Source organism: Dipodomys spectabilis, unplaced genomic scaffold (assembly GCF_019054845.1).
Source record: "Dipodomys spectabilis isolate Male_0828 unplaced genomic scaffold, ASM1905484v1 ptg000106l, whole genome shotgun sequence".
Taxonomy (NCBI): Eukaryota; Metazoa; Chordata; class Mammalia; order Rodentia; family Heteromyidae; genus Dipodomys; species Dipodomys spectabilis.
In genome coordinates this window covers 926,319-943,003 of record NW_024870783.1, presented here as the reverse complement: position 1 = coordinate 943,003, position 16,685 = coordinate 926,319, and the positions used below count along the sequence as shown (strand labels likewise).

General features: G+C 39.3%; 1 pseudogene and 1 gene segment (V, D, J or C); both read right to left on the bottom strand.

Moving 5' to 3' along the window:
* The window catches only part of LOC122114103, a 353,243-nt gene that overhangs the window by 204,172 nt on the left and 132,386 nt on the right, over positions 1 to 16,685 (bottom strand).
* On the bottom strand, positions 13,500 to 14,220 carry LOC122114099 (annotated as a pseudogene).

Sequence of the window (16,685 nt, the reverse complement as noted above, 5' to 3'; positions counted from 1 at the left end):
AAGCATTTTTTTAAAGTTTTCCACATCTCCTCTATGTCCCTCCCTTTCTCTCAACATATTCAAATCCCTCTATAAATAGATGGTCTTTTAATCTCTAAAATAACATTAATTTTTACGTTTCTATTTTTTTTTCTGGTCTCTTTTCATTCCCCTTTCCCTTTCTTCTTTTTCTCTCTCTCTCTACTTGCATCCTACCCAACCTATTTCCTGCATTGTGATTAGGACATAGTTAACTCTCCCTGTGCCTCCCCACACCAATCTATTCCTATTTTTTACCCACATCTCTCCCTAACCCTAATAATTTCTGGTTTTCCAAATTCTTCTCTGCGGTTTGAAGTCCTTTAACATATAGTTGTTTGATGTCGAATAGATGTATCTGTTGAACTAGATTGTATCTGTAGACTATTGACTGTAGAAATGCAAACGTTGGTTGATGGTTGCCTTAAGATAGTGTTCTAGCACAAAACTGGTGCTATCTTCATCTCAAATGGGCAGAGTAAGCCGGAAAAACACAAGAAAAATGGCAAATTCGGGTATGTCAATTCCCAATCTTGATAATCAGGGGTTAGAAGAGATAATGAATAATCCAGAGGAGAGTTCCAAAACAGCTCTACAAACACTGCTGGCAAACATGATAAATGAAAAGTTTGACAATGTACAAAGGACTCTGTATGAGCGTGATAGGGAGAGAGAGGAGGCATCCCAGAAGTTTATACAGGAATATCATAAGCGTGAGGAAGCTACTCAAAAACTGATAAAGGATTTGCGTGAACAACTTGAGAATACTCAAAGAGAAAGGGAGGAATGGCGTGAGCAGGCTGAGAACACTCAAAGAGATCTGCAGGAATTCCATGAACGGGAGGAAGCTAATCAAAGAGTAATACAGGAATTGAGAGACCAGGTAGAGAACACACAAAGATCACTAAAGGCATTCATGGAATCCATTAACAAAGAGCTGAAGGAAGTCAGGGAGACCACAAAGGGAATGCTGAATGGAACCCAACAGAAGGAATGGGAACCCAAAGAATCCATAACCAATCAACTAAGCGATTTGAGGACAAACACTGAACACCAAATTAAGGAAGTAAAGAAATTCATACAAGACCTAAAACAGAGCTTCAACAAAGAACTTGAAGCCATCAAAGCTGACCAACTAGAAGGAAAAGAGATAAAAAACAAAGTAGAGAGTCTTGACAGCAGGTTAGACCACGCAGAAGATCGAATCTCAGGGATTGAAGACAGCCTAGATATTATAGAGAAAGAACATACAACCATCTAAGACAAGTCCAAGAAATATGATAGATCTATCCAACACCTGGAAGACAGCATCAGAAGGCCTAATCTAAGGATAATGGGTGTAGAGGAGCACCTAGAAACAGAAGTTAATGGTCTAGGAAATTTGTTTAACAGGATCCTAGCAGAGAACTTCCCAACCATGCAAAAAGATAGGCCTGTCCAGATACAAGAAGTCTTTAGAACCCCAAATAGACCTGACCAGAATAGGACATCCCACCGCCACATTATAATCCACACAGGATCAACTCAGAACAAGGAAAAGATCCTTAAAGCTGTCAAGGAGAAAAGGGTAATCACTTATAAAGGGAAACCAATTAGAATCACCTCAGATTTCTCAGCAGAGACAATCAAAGCAAGAAGAGCCTGGAATGATGTATGCCATGCCCTAAAAACAAACAACTATCAACCAAGAATACTGTACCCAACTAAACTCTCCTTCATAACTGAAGGCCAAATAAAAACCTTCCATAGCAAAGAAAAATTGAAACAATACATCTCCACCAAACCAGCCCTACAAAGATTCTTAAAGATGTCCTACACATAGAAAACCAACAAGACCACAACAAAGGCCAAGAAACTGCACCCAAACTGAGAATCCAAGAACCATAGGAAGAACCCAGTTTTCACAGCCCCCAAGAAGGTAGATAACATGGCAGGAACTCCCAAATACCTCTCAGTCCTATCTCTTAATGTTAACGGACTGAACTCTCCAATTAAGCGACTTAGACTGTCTAGTTGGATTAAAAAACAAGACCCTTCTATCTGCTGCCTGCAGGAGTCACATCTTGCCCGTAAAAACAAACATATTTTCAATGTGAAAGGCTGGAACAAAATCTACCAAGCAAACAGACCACATAAACAGGCGGGAGTTGCAATCCTAATATCAGATAAAATAGACTTCAAATTAAAATTTGTGAAAAGAGATAAAGAAGGTCGCTACATACTAATTAAAGGATCTCTCCTTCAGGAGGATATTACAATCCTAATATCAATTCGCCTAACAATGGAGCACCCAAATTTATCAAAGAAACACTACTTTCCCTCAAATCCCATATAGATCCAAAGACATTAATTGTTGGGGATTTTAACACACCACTCTCCCCACTAGATAGATCAACTCGGCAAAAACTCCACAGAGAAACCGCAGATCTAAACAGCTGCATAGATCAACTAGACTTAACAGACATCTACCGAACATTTCACCCAGCAGCATCAGAATACACGTTTTTCTCAGCAGCACATGGAACGTTTTCTAAAATAGACCACATTTTAGGCCACAAAGCAAACTTGTCTAAATTCAGAAACATTGAAGTTATACCTTGCATTCTCTCTGACCACAAGGGAATAAAATTAGAACTCAACACCAAAAGCCACCAAAGAAAGTCCGGTATCACATGGAGGCTGAACAACACACTGCTGAATCAGGAATGGGTCATGGAAGAGATTAGAAAGGAAATTCAAATGTTCATGCTATTCAACAAAAATGAACACACAAAATACCAGCTCCTCTGGGACACAGCAAAGGCAGTACTCAGAGGCAAGTTTATAGCTCTGAGCTCCTACATCAGCAAATTGGAGAGATCTGAAACTAACAATTTAATGCACATCTAAACCTCCTTGAAAAAGAGCAGCAAGATAAACCGCAATCCAGTAGACAGAAAGAAATAATCAAAATTAAATCAGAATTAAATGAATTAGAATCCAAAAAAACTATAGAAAGAATCAACAAAACAAAGAGTTGGTTCTTCGAAAAACTTAACAAAATTGACAGACCCTTAGCAAATCTTATCAGAAAAAGAAGACAACACACCCAAATTAATAAACTCAGAGATGAGAATGGAAACATCACCACGGAAACAAGCAAGATTCAGAACATTATAAGGGAATACTTCTCAAAACTTTATGCTAATAAGTTTGAGAACTTGACAGAAATGGACCTCTTCCTAGCAAATATTGACATGCCAAAACTAAACCAAGATGAGGCAAACTATCTTAACAGGCCCATATCAAGCATTGAAATAGAAACAGCAATAAGAGACCTCCCAGCTAAGAAAAGTCCAGGACCAGATGGTTTTACAGCGGAATTTTACAAGGCCTTCAAAGCAGAGCTCACACCAATACTCCTCCAACTCTTCAATGAAATTGAAAGAGAAAGCTCACTACCGAACACATTCTATGAAGCCATCATAACCCTCATCCCAAAACCAGGCAGGGACTCATCAAAGAAGGAGAACTATAGACCCATTTCTTTGATGAACATTGATGCAAATCTTCTCAACAAAATTTTGGCCAACCGACTTCAACAATTCATCCAAAAAATCATACACCACGATCAAACAGGATTCATTTCAGGGATGCAAAGCTGGTTCAATATACGCAAATCAATTAATATTATTCATCACATCAACAGGAGCAAGAATAAGAACCACATGGTTATCTCAATAGACGCAGAAAAAGCATTCGACAAGATCCAACACCCGTTTATGATGAAGGTTTTGGAAAAATTAGGAATCCATGGAACATTCCTCAATACAATAAAGGCTGTATATGACAAACCTACAGCCAGCATTCTACTCAATGGTGAAAAACTAAAGCCATTTCCTCTTAACTCAGGAACAAGACAAGGATGCCCACTCTCTCCACTTCTCTTCAATCTAGTATTAGAATGCCTAGCTACAGCAATAAGACAAGATGCAGACATAAAGGGGATCCAAATAGGGAAAGAAGAAATAAAACTCTCCCTCTTCGCAGATGACATGATCTTGTATTTAAAGAATCCCATAGACTCCACTCCCAAATTACTCAAGCTGATTCAAAACTTGGGCAAAGTAGCAGGTTATAAAATTAACCCCCAAAAATCAATGGCTTTTCCGTATGCCAACAATGAGAAAAGTGTGGCTGAAATTAGGAAAGCAACTCCATTTGTAATAGCCCCACAAAAAATAAAATACCTAGGAATTAACTTAACTAAAGAAGTGAAGGACCTCTATGATGAAAACTTTAAAATCTTGAAAAAGGAAATCAACAGAGAACTTAAAAAATGGCAAAACCTCCCATGCTCCTGGATTGGAAAGATTAACATCGTGAAAGTGGCAATACTTCCCAAGGCTATCTACAAATTCAACGCAATACCTATCCAAATTCCACCTCATTCTTCAAGGAAATAGAAGAGGCAATCCAAAAATTCATATGGAACAATAAAAGACCCCGAATAGCAAAAACGCTCCTCAACGGAAAGAACACTGCTGGAGGAATATCAATACCAAATTGCAAACTCTACTATAAAGCCATAGTAATCAAAACAGCTTGGTATTGGCATAAGAACAGACCTCAGGATCAATGGAATAGAATTGAAAACCCAGAAATGAACCTACAGACCTATAGCCATCTAATCTTCGATAAGGGAGCTAAAACAATAGAATGGAAGACAGACAGCCTCTTCAGTAAATGGTGCTGGCAAAACTGGTTAACTACATGTAGAAAACTAAAGCTAGATCCTTATATATCACCCTGCACCAGAATCAACTCCAAATGGATCAAAGACCTTGAAGTCAAAGCAGACACTCTGAAAACATTACAGGATGGAATAGGAGAAACCCTAGGTCTCCTTGGCTCAGGCCGAAATTTTCTGAATAGAGACCTGGAAACACAACAAATCAAAGAAAGGTTGGACAAATGTGATTGTATAAGGTTGCAGAGCTTCTGCAGGGCAAATGACATAGCTAGCAAGATCAATAGAAAGCCCACGGACTGGGAGAAAATCTTTACCAGCAATACAACGGACAAGGGTCTCATATCTAAAATATACTTGGAACTCAAAAAATTAAACCTCCCAACAACAAACCCTCAAAGAAACAACTGCCCAATAAGTAAGTGGGCGAAAGACTTAAAGAGAAGCTTCTCTGAAGAAGAAAGAAGGATGGCCAATAGACACATGAAGAAATGTTCAATATCCCTAGCCATAAAAGAAATGCAAATCAAAACAACATTGAGATATCACCTCACTCCAGTTAGAATAGCAAAAATCAAGAACTCTAACAACAACAGATGCTGGAGGGGATGTGGACAGAAAGGAACCTTACTTCATTGTTGGTGGGAATGTAAACTTGTTCAACCACTTTGGAAAGCAGTATGGAGGTTCCTCAAAAGACTCCACATAGAGTTCCCCAATGACCCAGCTATCCCACTTTTGGGCATTTACCCAAATGATCACAAACAAGGCCACACTAAAGCTACCAGCACAACTATGTTTATTGCAGCATTATTTACCATAGCTAAGATATGGAACCAACCCAGATGTCCCTCAGTAAATGAATGGATCAAGAAAATGTGGTATATATACACAATGGAATTCTATGCCTCCATCAGAAAGAATGAAATTGCCCCATTTGTTAGGAAATGGAAAGGCTTGGAAAAAATTATATTAAGTGAAGTAAGCCAGGCCCAAAGAAACATAGGTCCCATGGTTTCCCTTATTTGCAGTATCTAGTATAGGTATGAGTCAAGCGGAAAAAGTCAGAGAATGTGATGTTAGGAAAACGAACCCTCAAATATGTATTTTAATGTTTTTGTTTCTTTCATGCATGTGTTTCTAACGCATTTATAAGATTATTTCTTTGTTGCTTTGTATGTCCCTCCCCCACAGTGTAACCCCCGCTTTCACTATATTTGATGTCAGTATAACATGTGGAGGAGACGGGGACAAACAAGTCGTTTAAGGATTCAGGTGGACCTGTTGCAACAATGAGAAGTACAAAATGTCATGTCAAAACCAGCTTTACAATGTCAGTGGGGGGGGGGGGTATGATTGGGTGGGGGGGGCGGGGGGAGGCTGGGAAGGGAGGTGAAGGATAAACAAAGGAGGAGGCTGCAATGCTTGCTAAGAAATGTATGCATTATCCTGCCCATGTAATTGTAACCCCTCTGTACAGTATGTTCTCAAATAAAATTAAATTAAATTAAAAAAAAAAAAGAATCAAAAAAAAACCAAGATGATTTGTTTGTGGCTATTTATGTCCCTCCTCCATGGTATAAGCCCTGCTTTCACTGTATTTGATATTGGTATAATTTGTGGAGGGGAAGGTAAAAAACAAATTCTTTAAATAGGGATACGGGTGGACCCATTACAACAATGAGATGTACAAATCGTTATGTTGAAAAACAAACTTTACAACTTTGGCGGGAAGGGATGGGAAGGGGAAACAAAGGCAGAGGCAACAATGCTTGATAAGAAATGTACTCATTATCTTGCCCATGTAATTGTAACCCCTCTGTACAGTATTTTCACAATAAAAAAAGTTAACATCATTACTCTTATTTAAGTTCCCTGATAGTGACCAGTACTGGCCATACTGGCCCAACATTTTTCTTCCTTACCTGGGAGTCAGAGGAGCAGAAGCCCCAGGAGCTGAGCAGGGGCCCTCAAGTCCATGCTGTGTGCTGATTGAGACTGACTCTTGCACAGGATGTGAAATCATATATATACACCGTGATTCAATATTTACAATATTTGGATACTCTGAGATAATATTTTCCTGTCTAATATAATATATGACTTTATTTTTTGGTAACTTGCCTTGGGGACATAAAACCAATGCTTAACTGAGCATTCTCATGGTCTTCTCCATAGTCAAGACCTCCAAACAACAAGAAACTCCTCCTGTATTCCTGCTAATGGAGAAATTTGTTTTTCATTCTTGAGAATGATAGGTTATCTAAATGGATCTAAGACACAGAAAACCAGATGCTCTGGAACCTCAGGATATCAAGGCTCCATGTGCAGAGAAACTATGGGTGAGGAATTTACAATGAATTTACTTCCTTTGAATTTCCCATCACTCAGGGCATATACCTTGGTAGGATCTATGTAGGCAGAGAACAAAGAACTGCACAGACCTCTGTCAGCCTCCTCTCTGACTGGCAGCAATGAGGGTTTCTCTGCTCTGCTGGAATCTCTTCCTGAAAGGCTACAACTTCTCCATATGTAATCCTCTATCTATATAGCATTTCCTTGGAAGTTTGTCAATAACCACAATTAACCAAGGAAGATTCTTAGAGCACTGTGGAGACACTAGTAAGCTAGAGTCCAAGATCTGGAGAAAGCAGAACTGAAGCTCACCTCAAGAACAGCTATGTGAGAATGAGGGAAGAATTGGCTTGTGAGCATAGTGCAAGAGACAAGAGGAGTGAGAACACTTAGAAGTCCTCATTCAGAAATGCAGAGCAGAATCATTGGAGGTGTCCCTGTATGAGAAACAGAAGGATGTGGGAGGGGGTCTTGATGTCATTTTAGAGCCTCCACTCCAACACCTGTTCTTAAAGAAGTTCCCAGGCTCCCAGCTGCCCCCTTCATGGCAGCAGCTACTGTGAGATTTCCCCTTCTAGGAGTGACAGGAGGAAGTTCATGTGCCTCAAAGGCAATGGGCTGCTAATGTCTAGAGTGACCTATATCCAGACTCCACCCTAACTCTGGTAGACTTGACCAGGCAAGGAATGTGCAGGAGTTCAGGATTTAGGCTTCGTTTCTGCTGATTCCTGTCTGGGATGCTCTTTATATTCTTGCTAGGACACAGGAAGGAGTCTTGAGACCATGTCCCTATAAGGTGTTCACTGACATCTGAGCAGGAGAAAAAAATGCATATGCATCTACAAATAAAACCAATGAAACACTGCATATAGTCATTTTTTCTCATTCTGATCAGAAAATGAAGCAGGCTCACACTTTTATTTCCAAGAAAATATTCTCATTGAATGCAAGCATCCTCAGGATGAAGCCTCAGTCTTGCTTCCTCCCCAAGGTCAGAGCAGAGAGAAGAGAAGCAAGGCTGTGACTCCATGTCCAGAAGTCAACTCCTGAGGGAGGCTGATCCTGTTCAGAGAGAGCTGGTTTGGTGCCTTACTCTGCCTGCATTGCCATGAAGAACATAAATATCTTAGTCTGGGCAGATAAATCAACATATTTTCAGAACCAACATTCTGAAGGTTGCAAAGTCAGGAGCTATCATCTTATTTGGTCTTTCTAACTGTTCAACTTCTTGCAACATCCTGAGGCCTTGATACCTTTGACAGACACAGAGACAGAGACAGAGACAGAGAGGGAGGCAGAGCAACCCAATGCCTCATCTCCTAATGGTATTAGTACTATGGGGTTTGCTACTGCTCCATTGACTTCACATGACCTCACACACTTCTTAAAGGCCTCTTTTCCAATGACATATATCTCTAGGTAACAGGAAGCAATCCTTAAAAGATGGCCTTTGCTGAGAACGAAAGCAGGAAATAGAGGCAGGCCCAGCTTCCAGTCTCCAAATACCAAAGACAGACTTTTCCCCACAATTCAGCCTGCTGACAGCTCCTCCTGAATGTCCCTTATCATAGTCAAATGCCCAAGCTCAGAGCCTCTTCCTTGATGATAAAACACTAATTCTATGGCTTCCTTATGACTACTAAGCAGCATTTTTGTTTATTGTGGGGTTTATCTTCCTTCTAGTGGTATTTTTTTAATATTCCATCTTACAAAATCAGGATTTTTAAAAAGAAGACTTAATTATACATTACATTTTAAAATGTCTTCTTATACTTTTCTATAGGTTAAATTCAGATTGCTTGATTGGGGTTTATGTATGTGTATGTGTGTGTGTGCATTTGTCTGTATGTGTGTTTGTGTGTGTTTGTTCGTGAGTTTATGGAAGTACTGGAAGTCAAGGACTAGGTGCTTCCCTTAGCTCTTTTGCTCTAGGCTGTTGCTCTACCTCTTGATAACTCCACTTAAACCTTTTTTGCTCGTTAATCAGAGACAGGATCTCATAGTCTTTCCTTCCCAAGATTCTTTGAACTCTGATCTCAGATCTTATCCTCTCATCCTTAGATTTCAGTAATACCTGGATTAGATTGCATATTTTTTGAGAAAAGTAATACAGAAAGAATACTGTCAGTGTGCCACATCAGGAGTTACATAAGACTAAACTATCTTATTTTTATGGTAGTAATGATTAGGAAAATGAAGTTCTTTTGGGCAAGATATATCTGGCATCATGGCAGCAGCTTTCATTATTTTTCCTATTTGGTTTGTTCACAGTTTATAAAGAATATTCTATTCTTATTGGAGTCTCTATCTTCTGTCTGTATTTTAGGTTGTCCTCTTCTTCCTCAGTGATTCTAAACTCAAAATTTTAGTACCTGGTATTACATTATAGAGAGTTGTGGCTTCAAACTGAATGGATATTGCTTTGTTTAACATGAGAAATGTTTAGTTAGATAAAATTCCACTTTTTTCCAATAGTATGTGTGTTTGAAGAGAGAGGGGGGGCAATGGAGAGAGAGATAGAGAGAAAAACAGAGAGACAGAGAGAAAGAGAGTATGTCTGTGATTTGCCAGTAGGAAGTTGAAGAATAGAGCTAGGAAGTCCACAAAGGTGAAGACAGAAAATGAGAGATAAAAGCTGCACAGAGATCCCAGAATCTCTTCAAGTCACCCCTGGGATTCTACCAAATATGAATCACAACTGCATGTGGAGAGCTGAAGTGATAAAGGAAAATCTAACTCTCTTTGTTGCACAACAGGTGCATGTGAGGAGAACCAGTGGCTCCCCTGTGCTTGTCTGACTTGAGTCATGATGTCTTACAAGGTTGCTAGTGTTGGCTTCCTGAAGTCAGTGTGCTGGGAAAGTATGATAATTCGACAAAAAAGAACCTGTTGCTCTTCATGTGGGTTGTTCACTGTTCTTAGTTATAGATGTCAAGTGCCTTCAGCACCAATGGACTTACGAGGTATATTTTTGACACAAACTATTGAATTCTTAAATCAAAGGTTCTGAAAACCACGTAAGAGTGGAGCTGTAGGGGGAACCCCAACTGTCTGAGGATCAATACTCACTTGCCTCCTGTAGAGAAGAACTGCCCCTCTCATCCTGCTCCAGAAATACTGTACCCAGACACCAGTGTTCACAACCCATCTGCTGTCCTGTAGCTGTCCTGTGCTGTTTATATCCACATCTCACCCTCCGCAGGTTAAATCTATGAATTCAAGAAGTTTTTCTACACCTTCAGCTTATTTTTCTTCACTGATAGTTATCTTTGCCCATTTAAACAGTCTCTTAAAAATTTACCTCTACATATTGTTGCCTAACAAGTTACCAAAGTTTCCACTTCAAATAAGAGCTGTCCCTTTCAACTAAGTGATAGTGAGTTCAAATGCTCACAGTTTACCATCCATCATCTATCATAGTCAAAGTAAGCTAGAACATGTTATAAACATAGGTTAGCTTTCCATTGCTGTGACTAAGATCTTACTGAAAGCAACTTGAAGGGCAGAATTCTTTACTTCAATCTTACATTAGAAGTTGTAGTCTGCCATGTGAACACAGTGTAGTGGAGTTCACATCATGACCCCCAAGAATAAGAGTGGATAATCTACTTCCTCCTCCCTCCACTTTTCTTGCAGAAGAGACCCTAGCCTATTGGAAGGGGCTGTGGACAATGGTGTTCATCTTTCTCTCTTAGTCAATTGTCTCTAGAGAAGCTTTCACAGACAGGTGCAGAAGTGTACTTAACCTACAAGTAATCCCACCAATGTGACATCACAGAAGAATCACCCATGAGGTCATCAAAATTACTTCTGTTTTCTTAAACCTTTCATGAAAATGATGTGTAGGAAGATTATATATCAGTGTATATATGCTTACTAAAAAGTCTCCATATTCTGCATTCTTATATATCGTTCTCTAGAAAAGACTCTGGAAAAACTAGACTACCTTTCATCAGATCCCTCATAATGTGTGTGTGTGTGTGTGTGTGTGTGTGTGTGTGTGTGTGTGTGTGTATGTGTATGTGAATGTGTATCTGCACATGATGTATTTTTCTGACTATATATATACATATTTGTACAGTAATAAATAAATATTTGTGCATGTTTTTAAAATATATGATCCATAGAGAAACATACCCATATATGTATTAATATGCTGCCTATTAACTAGGCAACACTGTGAGCCACCTGCTCCACACTATTCATTTAAAATCCTAGCTACTCAGGAACTTGAGATCTGAGGCTCTCATTTCAAAACCACCTTGGGCATGAGACTATCTCCAGCTATAATCACTGAAATACCAGAAGTGAAACTGTGATTCAAAGTGGTAGAGACCTAGCCTTGAACAAAATAGCTCAGGGGCAGTGGTCAGGCCCTGAGTTCAAGCCCTAAGACCAACAAAAATGCATGAGTAGCTGATGAATATAACTGCTTAGGATTGTATGCCAAAAAGGTTTAGGGTAGCTGGATGACGGTGGCTCACATCTATAATTTTAGCTAACAAGGGAGCTGAAATCTGAGGATCACGATTCAAAGCCAGCCATGGCAGGAAAGTCTGTGAGAATTTTTTTGGGGGGAGGGGTCAGGTCCTGGGGCCAGTACTCTGGGCCTGGGAGCTGTCCCTCAGCTCTTCAGCTCAAGGCTAGCGCTCTACCACTTTAGCCACAGTGCCACTTCCAGCTTTTTTCTTTTTGCTTATGTGGTGCTGAGGAATGGAACCCAGGGGATTAGGCATGTGAGGCAAGCACTCTACCACTGAGCCACCTTCCCAGCCCCCGTGAGATTCTTATCTCCAATAAACCACCACAAAACTGGCAGTGGCACCATGGCTCAAGTGTAGAGCACTAGCCTTGAGCTGAAGATTTGAGGGGCAACACCTAGACCCAGAGTTCAATCCTAAAGAACGACCAAAAAAAAAACATTTTGGGGTGGTTCACTGTACTCTATTTTTGTTAAAAACCAGTTGATGAACTATGGATCTTTATAAAAACAATCGGGCAGCAATGAGAAAACATTTACAAGATATATTAACAAATATAATACATTTTAGTTTATTTATTGAAATATCTGAGGAACACAGCACTAATATTACCCATATTGCAGTATTATATAATATACTATAATGTATGGTAATATATAAATAGAGCAACAAAAAGGAGACATTTCATCCACTGCCACTGAACCTGGCTGGGGTCCCAGATTGCAAACTAGTTGCAAAATACATCAGGAGCTTAGGAGCATTCGCTGGTTTCTGCTGGTACCAATGTAAATAATTACCAATGCCCTGACTGGCCCTGCAAGTGATGGAGACTCTCTCTCCAAGAGATGCAGACATGGATGGCAACTGGGTCAACTGAACATCACATTTGACACCTGACAATGGAAACATAAAATCCATTAGCCATTTAGTAAATTATGCTTTCCAAGAAGAGCCAACTCATGCTTAGCATTGTCCATCCTTACCTGGGAGCCAGAGCATCAGAAACCCCAGGAGTTGAGCAGGGTCGCTCATGTTCATGCTGCGTGCTGACTGGAACATTCTACTGCACAGTGTGTAAGCAGCTTATCAAGTCCTTGGGCCTTGCTCTGGGGAAGATGCAAATCAGCAGGGGCTGGGCCAACTGCAGGGTGTCAGATCTCAGTGACCAAATAGAGACTTAAAGACACCATGTGTCAAATTTGCCTCTATACAGGTTCCTCTCTGATAATGGGAAAAAGATTGATTCTTTTTCATTTAAATATAAATAAATGATATCACATTAAAACTGGGAGAAGCAAACCAAAAACCAGTCCGTTACTTCACATGGCACTGAGTAGCTGTTACTTAAGTTGCAAACTCTACAGCTAGCTACATGACAGATGACTATGATGTTTGTTCCCTTGTCAAAAGTTTAATTGTTATTAGGCTGGTCTCATATCCTTCTTTTTTGGACCCCCTACTTAGCCCATGTGTGGCCAGCTCAAGGCTCCCCCTAGTGGCACAGCTGCTGTTGCTTGATGACTTACCCATTCTCTCTGGAGTCCCATGGGTAGTTCAAATGGCAGCATTCACTTAGGGCAGGGGAAACTGCAGAGGGAGCTTCTGGCCAGACATAGCCACCCTGTGATCCTGGGGCTATGGGCTTAACTGAAACTTCACATTATTGCTTTGTTGCACGCTGGACACTGCCAGGTACCTGCTGCTTGACCTCAGTTTAAATAAGGGACTTTAAGACTAGAAAGGATGGCTGTTTTCAGTTTATTGCATGAAGGAGTTATATTAGTCCAAGTTAAAAGTGGACCCCAAATGGTTACATTATGCAAGCTGTGAGGTTTTTAAACTTGTGACAAGGGAAATGAGGAAATTCTACTCATTGCAAGGAAATCCTCACTTAAGCTTTAGTGAGCCATAACCACTTAAAACCCATGAACATTCAACTGATCGTCCTTAGCCTGTCCAAGCTCTACCAGGAACTGGCATATGTTCTTGTGCTGGTCACCCTGTAGCTGAATTACTTCTCCATATTCTGGATGTTTAATTACAGTACCATTGCAGGCAAATTTCTTCTTAAACACCTTCACAAGTTTCTTTTTATCATAATCATCAGCGATCCTTTGGACAGTAGTAAGGGTCTTCCTGCCATTTCTCTATTGAATTTTTTATTTTTCTTTTTTTAAATAAGTTTTTATTGTGAAAATATTGTACAAAGGGGTTACAATTACATGAGCAAGGTAATGAGTACATTTCTTATCAAGCATTGTTGCTCCCTCCTCTTTTTTCCCCTTCCATCCCTTCCCTCCAATCTCCACAACGATGCTCCTCCCTCCAATAGCGTCTTGTACATCTCATTGTGCAATGGTCCACCTGTATCCCTACTTAAACAATTTGTTTTTTTTTTCCCTTCTGCTTCCCAAATTATAACAACATCAAATACACTGAAAACAGGGGTTATACCATGGAGAAGGGTCATACAAAGCAAAAAAAAAAAAAAACTCGTGGTACTTTATAAATATATTACAAACAATAGTAAGAAAGAAAAAAAACACAGATATAATCCTGGCAGAGAGCAGGAAGCAGGTCATCACCCTTACTTGCATCAGCAAAGGGATCAAAAGGGTGAAGGTTCTGAATAGCAGACAAAGGATAAGAAACATAATGTTGAGAAACATAATGTTGATGTTCAATAAATCACTGAAAAACCTAGGAAGTATAATCCCATCTTTACAAACTTAGAAGATGCATTATTTGTATTTATGTCACCCTAAAGAAAAAACAAAGAAGATGCTAATATTATTATTCTGAACAAGCTTTCTTAAAGGGAGAAATCCAGACTGCAATGTTACTGAAAATGTTATTTCTTAGGCCAGGTAGTCAGTAACTGATATTCATTTTATTATTTGTTAGTAATTAATATATCTATATCCAAGATTCTCATTTGTCTATAGTGTATAATCAATAAATATTAAATAGCGTTCTAATTTATTATGAAATGATGTTTTGGCTATCATTTACTGGTAAAGATGACCTATAGTAAACACTAAACTTATGTGTGACAACAAAGAATAAGGGTTCTGATAAATACAGAAATCCCTCAGACTTTTTGGTACATATTTAAATTAGCTTTGTGTTATGGAGCTGAAAGGTGTGCCAGGGAGTGAATCTTTTCTCTTCTGACTGCAGGAAAGTATTCATTTTCTGTCTAGATTGAGATTGGCACCCTTTGATGGGAAAGCATGGGAGGACAGCATTCCTTCTCCATACCCTTAAGTGGTGTGTTCCCAAGGGCTACTTGAAATCCTCTTATTTACCTTCTGGTTGCAATCAACTTGTCCCTCTCAGTAAGAAGGTTTGAAGAATTTTTGTGTATGTAAGATGATGGGTTCATAGTTATTGGAAGAAAAGTTGAGATAGAGCATGTTAGGATTTTGTCCTTTAGACATCCTTTAGAATCTGTGAAGAATCCTATAAACACCGAAACATTAATCTAAGGAATACACCAGGTTAGGATGAATAGTAAGACCAATGTTCAAACTCTGAGGACAGAGAGAACTCTAGATCTTAAATTGTTGATAATGTTGACTACATTCTTCAGCAAACATAAGAATTCTTACAGAAAGCCAAGTATGATGGCCCATATATGTAACTTCAAGTAAATACTCCCAGGAGGAGGCAACAATGCTTGATAAGAAATGTACTCATTACCTTGCCCATGTAATTGTAACCCCTGTGTATGGTATTTTCACAATTGAAAAAAAGAAAGAAACATGTGGAATTCCCCCCCCCCAAAAAAAGAAAGAAAATACTCCAGAAAAGAGACTAGAAAAGAGAGAAAAAGAGACAAAGAAATAGAAGAAGTGGTTAATTTGGAATATGATTTCTCTTGTTAGTAAGGATTTTGAACAAATAAACTATGGGAAATGATTATTTTCAAAGAAATTTTCTAACAATAGAAATGTGGAGGATGGAGAATGAGTAATTTCAGAGCAAGAGAGTTAAAAATGTGATCCTAAAGCTTTCCTACTACATGTAGTTGTTTGATAACATATTTCAAGTTTGGGATATAGATAAATAGATAGATACCCATATATATATAAATATATGTATATATATATATATATATATATATGTATGTATATATATGGACAAGACAAATGGCCACTGGCTGCAGTTGGATTGGTGCAGAAATGATCAGCAGTTCTCTAAACAATTATCCAACCTGAGAAATGAAAACTCACATCAGGTAATGAAAGACATTGAGGAACTCTCTCCCATCTACCCAACCTGCTTCCTACTAAACAAGAAAGAAGAAGCTAAGATCAGAACACACTCTAACAGCAGGGAAGGTTAGGAGATCAGTGTTGATGTTCCACACCTGTGGGACCAGTCTACAGGAGGCCAACTCACCTGGTTCCAAAGCTCAAGTTTAACCTGGTCTTCCCAGTGGGACCCTGTCACTGAAACCCAGCAAGCAAATAAAATGGTTCCCACCAAGCCAGAAGTCTCACAACCCTACAAAGAACCAAGAAAGAGGAAGGAAAAGCTGGGAAAAGACGTTTACCTGTACACACACACACACACATACATATATATATATATATATACATGCAATATATGTATATTTTATGTATATTTCTGCATATGTATATGAACATATATGTATATATGCATACATATATACACAATTGAAAATATACTTATATATACACTTATCTCTAGAAGACCAATAGCCACTGGCTTCAGTTAGATTAGTTCAAGCGTGAGCAGCAATTCCCTAAACTATTATCCAACCTGGGAATTGCCAACACACATCAGGTGATGGAGGAGATCAAGGCACTGTCTCCCATCTACCCAACCTGCTTCCTACCATAACAGAAGCAACAAGCTCAGATCAAAACACACCCTAATCACAGGCGTAGGAGCTCAGTATTGATGGTCCACACCTGTGCTCAGCCTAAGGCGGCAGAATCACCAGATTCCAAAGCACCAGTCCAACTTGGTCTTCCCAGTGTGACCTTGTCTCTGAAACAAAGCAAGCAAACAAAATAGTTCCTTAGCCAGCCAGCAGCCCACAACCCCAAAAGGAACAACAAAAGAGGAAGGAA